Source organism: Capra hircus, chromosome 12, assembly GCF_001704415.2.
Source record: "Capra hircus breed San Clemente chromosome 12, ASM170441v1, whole genome shotgun sequence".
Classification (NCBI taxonomy): Eukaryota; Metazoa; Chordata; class Mammalia; order Artiodactyla; family Bovidae; genus Capra; species Capra hircus.
In genome coordinates, this window is record NC_030819.1 from 68,501,453 (window position 1) to 68,509,909 (window position 8,457).

The following is an 8,457-nucleotide window of genomic DNA, read 5'->3' on the forward strand; positions in this document are numbered from 1 at the left end:
ATTTGAAAACTGACTTTTATTCTGAATGAAAATGGATTGCGGTGATTGACGTAACTGAGACTGGGGAAGGACCACTCCAGCTGCCCTATTTGGACTAGGCTCTAGGGACCACAGATAGAAGCAGCAAGACTGGTTAGGAGGCTGTTTCACTGATCCAAGCAAGAGCTGACAGTGGCTTTGACTACATGTTAGCAGTAGGGAGAGTGAGAAGGGGCTGGCTTCCTGACAGTCTGTATTTTGAGGATAGAGCACACCAGATTTGCTCCTTGATTAGGTGTGAGGTTTCTGAAAAAGAGAGGTATCAAGGATGAAGACACATTTTTAGTTTGAGCAACTGAGAAAAGAGTTGACATGAGAATATGGACGGGCTGGCTAGCTTATTTTTGTGTGTGTGGAGGTGGGTGGGGTGGATAAAATTTTCCTTTGAATATGCTGAATTTGGTACGCCTACTGGACAAGTAAAATGAGGATGTGAAAAGATAGCGACTGTAGCTTTGTTGTCGTTTAGTTGCTCCGTCATGTCTGACTCTTTGTAACCCCATGGACTGCAGCACACCTGGCCTCCCCATCCCTCACTATCGCCCAAGTTCATGTCCATTGACTCGGTGATGCTATCCAACCTTTAGCTTAGGGGGAATTTAAATGAGAAGTTTTCCAAATGACAGATGTTTATTTGAAGGGATAAGTTATGTACTTGCCTTGGCCTTCAGTTTCAAAACAATGGGAAACTAAAATTTATAAGTTGTTTTTAGTGTTTAAGTTATGATATAAATCTAATACTGGGACTGCTATATTTTCACTCCCCCTCCCCATCCAGATGTGAGGTTTACAATAAAGATACTTTCACAATGAAAACATTGAACAAAGATTTTGAAGCATGAGCTATCCACAAAGAATTGTGCATGAATGCTCATACCAACTTTATCCATAATAGCCAAGCGTTGGAAATAACTCCATATGCAGGAGAAATGATAAATTATAGTATTTATTAAAAAGTAAAATTGTTGTTCAGTTGCTAAGTCATATCCAACTCTGGCAACCTCATGGATTGTAGCCTGCCAGGCTCCTCTGTCCATAGAATTCTCCAGGTAAGAATACTGAAGTGGGTTGCCACTTCCTCCTGCAGGGGATCTTCCCAACCCAGGGATTGAACCCGTCTCCTGCTTTGGCAGGAGAATTCTTTACCACTGCACAACCTGGGAAGCCCCTAGGTAAAATACTACTCAGCAATTAAAAAGAAATACTGATTCATGCAACAACGTGGATGTCAAAAATTTTGAGTGAAAAAAGCCAGACTAAAAGACTACAAGTTCTACGATTCAAGTAAATTTCAAGAACAACCAAGAATTAATCTACGGTCATAGAATTCAGCAAGTAGTTTCATCAGATGGAGGAAAATTGATTGGAAAGGAGTACAAGGAAACTCTCTGGGATAATGAAGTTGTTCTGATGACTGTTAAACCAGACATAGAAAATTGTCATAATTCACTGTATTGAATACACGTACATTTTATTAAATGTAAATTCTATCTAAAATACACAACAGGACATGAGCCAACTACTGAAAGGGTTATATATTACTGAAAAACCTAGGAGAAAAGCAATTAATCTAACTGAGCACAAAATGGGAGCTCTGAGTTTTCCAGCAATCAAAGCAAAAGGGAAGCATTATTCAGCTCTATTAACTCGTATCAGCATGTATAAAATTAAAAAAAAGTTTCCTATCACTACATTTTAAAGACTATTCAGGGGAATTCCCTGGCAGTCCAGTGGTTAAGACTCAGCCCTTTCAATGCAGGGGGTGTGAGCTCCATTCCTGCTCAGGGAACTAAGATCCAGTATGCCAAAGTGCAGTCAAAAAAGACTATTTAGATAAAAACATATTACAAATTTTTTCAATAAAACCTTCATAAAAGTTGAAGAAACATTTTGGGCTCATTTTTATTTCTGTCTGTCCTCAACAGAAGTAAGAGAATATTAAGTTATGGGTCCATGAAGGAGGGCCTCCCTGGTGGCTCAGTGGTAAAGAGTCTGCCTGCAATGCGGGTGACACGGGTTCGATTTTTGGGTCAGGATGATCGCCCGGAGAAGGAAACGGCCACCCACTTCAGTGAAACTAAGCTATGCGCTGTGGGGCGACTCAAGATGGGCGGGTCATGGTGGAGAGGTCTGACACAATGTGGGCCACTGGAGAAGGGAACGGCTACCCACTCCAGTATTCTTGCCTGGAGAATTCCAAGGACAAAGAGAGCCTGGCAGACTACAGTGCATGGGGTTGCAAAAAGTCGGACACTGAGCGACTTTCACTGTGAAGGAATTCTATGGGGAACCTGAAGGAGGCGTTCAAGGTAGCTTTCTAGACTGCCACCTAGCTGCAAGGATAGAATCTAGGGACTCACTCTTGAGAAATAAAGCATTCTCAGATTTCATAAGCTCACTTTTCTGCATGCCTCAGCTGGCTTTGTGACAGGAGTTGGATATCAGATAATTAGGGGTTAACTAAAGTGGAATGTTCTCTGGAGTTGGTTAAAACTATATATGTGCAGTTCAGCTACTGAACTTGTATTTGGTTAATTATATGTTCAAGAACCTTTCTGGGACTTCCCTCGTGGTCCAGTGATTAAGACTTTGACTTTCAGTGCAGGGGTACAGGTTGGATTCCTGGTCGGCGGAGCTTAGATCCCACATGCCTCTCAGCCAAAGAATCAAAGCATGGAAACAATATTGTAACAAATACAATAAAGGCTTTAAAAATGGTCCATTAAAAAAAAAAAAAAAACCACCTTAAAAGAAAAAAAAGTTTTAAGAAGCTGCCATATTCACAGCCAAATAGAAAACCATGCCTGGGTCTGCTTAGTTGGGATTTAATCGATAACCATCTCTGGCATTTAGGTACCTCTTCTGCAACTCCTGCCTGTGCTTCCCAGCAGCGCTATAATTGACAAAATTAGGCAGATTAGTACTTTGTTAGGCCTTTCTTGGTGACTCGGTGGCTCAGCTGGTAAAGAATGTGCCTGCTAATGCAGGAGACATAAGAGATCCAGGTTCAGTCCCTAGATTGGGAAGACCCACTAGAGGAGGAAATGGCAACCCACTCTAGTATTCTTGCCTGGGGAATCCCACGGACAGAGGAGTCTGGTGGGCGACAGTCCATGGCGTCACAGAGAGTCGGACATGACTGAGCACACACACACACACAGTACGTTGCTGTTCAGGCCTCCCAGCTTTTAACACATTTAGCATCCTTGGCTCCACTCAGGAAGTACAAGTAGCATCCTTAGCCTTCTGACAATGAAACAGTCCTGCTCTGTTTTTAAACTTAGCATCACCCCTTTCAGTAAACACTGGGGCTTAAAACAAAGTTGGTATCCTTTCGAATGTGCAAAAGCATCTGATCCCAAATTCAGTGGAATCACATGACACAGAAAAAGATATAAGCTTGGTTTGAAACATTTGGGGGACATATAATATCAGTTATCCACTTCTGTCATACAAAAACTTGAATATGGTTCTCACAGAACATTTTACTTAGAACAAAGCTATGTCTTTGCACAATGAGCCTACCAGGATGAAACAGCCTCCAAGTAAAATCCTCAGCAGCTGAATTAGTTGAACCCACAAAATGTTGCTCATTCATTCAATAAATATTAATTGAATTGTCCATTCAAATGGTGAAGATTATCTGCCCCAAATACTTTGGTTATAATAAAGTTGATGTTAAAACTTTTGTTTTCTAGATACAACTGATCAAGAAGTTAGTTTATTCCTTCATTTGGTGTTAAGACCTATTACACGCCAAGTAGAGAGGACACAGTGGTAAGCTTTGCTGATAGTCTACTGGAATGTTTCAGGGAAATAGATAATAAATATGGAAATTATTAATATTAGAATTAAAGAGTTATAGTGACTTTTTCTGAGGAAATTTTAAAATTGAGATATAAAGGATGAAGAGAAATTAAATGTTTTGTTTGTGGGGAGGGAGGGGTTTAGGGAGAGAGTTAGGCAGGGGCACCAGATTATACAAAAGCCAGAACAGGTTAGCATGAACATAGAAAAGTGGAGAAGACAAATCTCATGAGGGCAGAATGTCAGGGCTTGGTAAGATTTCAACCTTTCTCCTAAGCGTAGCAAATCACCATCATAAAATTTAACCAAAAAAAAATACATGATCAGACTTATGTTTAACCCAACTCATTCAGATCCACAATGGATAGATTGGAGAAAGCCAACTTAGATTTTGGAAGTGACACCTAGACACCTGGGTGGGCAACGTTATATTACGTAGTAAAGGTGATGGTGGGCAAGGCAAGGGAATGAAGGCGGAACAGGGAGGAATGATTGATTCATTGAGTAAATAATCAAGAGCTCCAACTACATGCCAGCGCCCTGTTAAGATACTGACGAGTCAAGTGGGGAAAATAAGCAGGAATAACAAAACAAACTTTCAATCACAGTGCCATAAAGGAGAAATATGTGATACCATGAAGTCGTGAACCTTTTCCTAATGCTTCAGAAAAGGTCTCCTTTGGGAAAGGGAACTAGAGTCTACAGATTGATTGAGAAGTCAACCGCAGGGCATGGTGAAGAATGAACAGGAATAATTTTCAAGGGAGGAAAAACAGCATTTATACTGTAAGGAAGCCAGTGTGAGACACCAAAGAGCAAAGGGGAGTTTGATGAAGACGAGGTTGCAGAGGTGGGACAGCACTGTATCATGTAGCAGTGAGGAATCTGTCCTTTAAGAGCTAGGGAAAGCCTTGAGCAGGTTTTAAAGCTGTGTGTATTATTTAAAAAAAAAACAAAAACACATCAAATTTGTGTCTTGAAGAGATTATTGTGGCTGCAATATGATGAATAGATTGCGGGGGTGAAGTGGATATTAAGCCATCTCTGCAAAAACCACGAAGATGGTGGGATGTGAAGGACTTGGTGACTGGGGAAAGGATGGGGTTTCTGGGTTGGGCTTCTTAAAACATGCTCCCAGTTCATGACAGGTAAAAGCACATCATCTGACTAGAAGCTTTTTTTTTTTTTTTTTTTATTTGGCTGGCTATGTCTTAGCTGTGGCATGCAGGATCTTCAGTCTTTGCAGAATCATTAGTTGCAGCATGCAAACTTCAAGTTGCGGCATGTGGGATCTAGTTCCCTGACCAGGGATGGAACCCGGGCCCCCTGCACTGGGAGTGTGGAGTCTCAGCCACGGGACCACCTGGGAAGTCCCTGTTCTCACCTTACTCACCAGGGCAAGAATTACACCTTGCCTTGGTCATCTAAAATTATATGTTACATTACATGTTCAACTGTCATGAATGGTGGGAATGGGGCTAAAAAGGATGGTAGAAAGAGGGGGGCATTCGCTTTTTACCATCAACATTCCTATATGACATGACTTTTACAATAAAAACGTGAATACAAAAGCCGAAAATTGAATATAGAAACCCCACCAAATTATTTACAAATATAAGCAAGAAAGCTAGGATCACCTTGTTTTATGCCACTTAGAAATGGATTTTGAGCTCTCAAGAGCCCACTCCCACCCATCTGCTTCTTGGGACTCATCTGCAATAGAAGACTGGAGGGATTAAGAGTCCATGCCAAATAAAGGCTACAGTATATGCAGGAGATGCAAGGTACGCAAGTTCAATCCCTGGGTCAGGAACATCCCCTGGAGAAGGAAATGGCAACCCACTCCAGTATTCGTGCCTGGAGAATCCCATGGACAGAGGAGCCTGGTGGGCTATAGTCCATGGGGTCGCAGAGTCAGACATGCCTGAGTACACGTGTTATTTTTTTTAATCTTAAATTGTGATTAATATTTTGTCAGTAAGATAAAAGCCTAACAATGATCAATAGTGAGAGAGCGGACTAGACTATGCTTTTCCCTCATGTATTATTTGAATGAGAAAGACCCAGAGAGAAGAAAGCTACCCCTGACTTTGGACTAGACATTTAACATACTGACAGCTCTGTAGTTTCGTGGAGCTGAAACGATGTCCTTTTTATAAACACATACACATGAAGTCCTCACCTGGGAAACTGAATCTCAAAGAGTTAAACATGCAAGGATTGGTGCCCATCGTTCAGAGCAGGATTCATAGAATTCCAGCCAGCAAACTCCTCTCTAGGTGGAAAGGAGGTGTCCAATAAACTATTAAGTGTGCACTTAGCAGGATGTTAGCCATTCAGCCAGCATTAACTCATAACCGCATTTAAATGTGCAATCTGGACTTTTTCCTTCCAATAATCCATTTGCTTCTTGTTTTATTATTCAACTGCCTTTGAGTTTCTTTATAGTCTACACCCCACTTCCGCTGTTTGAGATAAACACCCTTGAGAACACTGTTTTGCTTTTGCATCCTACTTATTTTAACATGGATGTGGAGAATCTAAAATGGACACAGCAAAAGCAGAAAATTTTAAAACGTGCACTGAAGAACAGGATCAGTGTTTACTTGCTAACACGTACCAGTGATGGGGGTTCCCAAAACACTAGATAGCGGCTGCAAACAACTAGACGGCACTATACAAAGCTCTTTCACATTTATTTTGTTCCATCTTCTGCCGCAGTGATCAGACCAGAGTCCTAACGACGTGCAAAGATTTTAATCTTCTGACGTGTGCTCTTTATTCAGCCATGCAGTAGGATGTTTCTGGAAGGGAGCTAGCCGGATTAAAGCAATCATAGATAAACATGCACATATGCAAGACGGAGAGCCCCAGGAAGTCAAGGGTAGGGAAGCATGTATGAGTCTCCTCCACCCCCCAGGAAACTGAGCAGTCCTCTCTGCCAGGCTGATTCGGTCCTCTTCTCTCTCACTTCCTTTGCCTTCTGTTTTCCCCAAGCTCACGACCACACCACGACTGTAGTCTCAGGCATGGCATATGAGTTCAAAGGGTACAACCCTGAATCTCAGCTGGAGCTCCCAAACTCCTGGGCCACGTCTGACTGACCAAGCTTGGGTGAGAGGGACACCTGTGTTCAACTGACTCTAAATAAGGGATACACACCTCAGCATTTTTAATGGCAAAAATGTTACCCATTACCGAAATGTCCAACAAGAGAGAACTTACTAGAAAGTTACACTACACCCACAATAAATATAATTCAGCCTTTAAGATGTAGAATGCTCAACGACCTGGGAAAGTGCTTCCATTAAGTGGAGGAAAAGACTATAAAACAGTGAAGACACAGAAGTGCATACACCAAAATAACAACAAAAAACACAGTCAGTTCTTGGTAGGGAATAATTTCCTTTTCCTTGTGTTTCTATGTATTTTCCAAATCTACAAGGAGCATGCTGCTGTTACAGTAAGATGATACAGTTTTAAATATACACTCAATTCCTTATTATGATTATTGCTGGGTAATAGAATTATAGAGGATCTTTATTTTCTTATGAGTTTGTTTTTTTTTCTTTCATTCATTTGAACCGTCCACTCGTGGTAAAAAAGAAAGACAACGCTTTGTGTTCAGCACATCATTTTGGTCCTCTTTCTGGACATACCTAATGACTACATTCCCCACCTCCCTTACCACTGGCCTGAGGTCATAGGGCTGGGCGCTGGCCAATGGAAATGGGGAATAGTGATGCGCACCCTAGCAGGCCTGCCCATAAACCCCTGCAGGATCTACCACCCCAACTCCCCTTCTTCCAGGGCAGGTCTGAGGATTCCAAGCTGGCACAGTCACAAGATGGGCAAGCCTGGGTCCCTGGGAACCTTCCTGCCACACTGAAGTAATGATGAAAACAGACAGAAGACCTGCTGTCCAAAACCACGGAGATGTTGGAATTGTTACAGCGGTTCATCTATCCTATCATCCTAAAAACTAAGATGCTCCATCCAGAACACAAACCTTCAATACCAGTCCATGATCTATTAGAAAGAAGTCCTCAGGATGGCAGAGAAGGTCCACCATAACCTGGTCCCACGCACTCCACATCCCCAAAAATCTCACTGACCCTTCTAAAGGCTCCTAAAACGTCTGGACCCAATCTTCCCCTCTTCCAGCACCAATCACAACTGTGTTACAATTAGTTGGTTATTAATCGGTTCCTTTCATGAGACTGACAGTCTCTACTAAGGCACAGTTGTCTTTCTTTTTCACAGATGTAACTTCAACACTTAATGGCATGTGCTGGGCATATAGAAAGGATGCGAAGTATCTGCTCAATGAATTAATAATGTGCTCCTAAGTGTTCATAGCCCCTAAAAACCATGAAATGTTAGTGCCTTGGAGGCAGGGAAAAGCAATTCTCATTTCATCAGAATATATTCTCTTCTGAAAAAAATTTCAATCCCCAAGTATCTGTCTAGCCAGCCTAAAGCTTTTACAGTATTACTGAAAGGAAACCAAGAGCCTGGACTCAAAATAATATCCTTGTTAGCCTAGTACTGGTTCCTAGACTAAATCCTTTATGGGTTTGTGAAGCTTTAAAAAGTCTGACTTCTTAAATT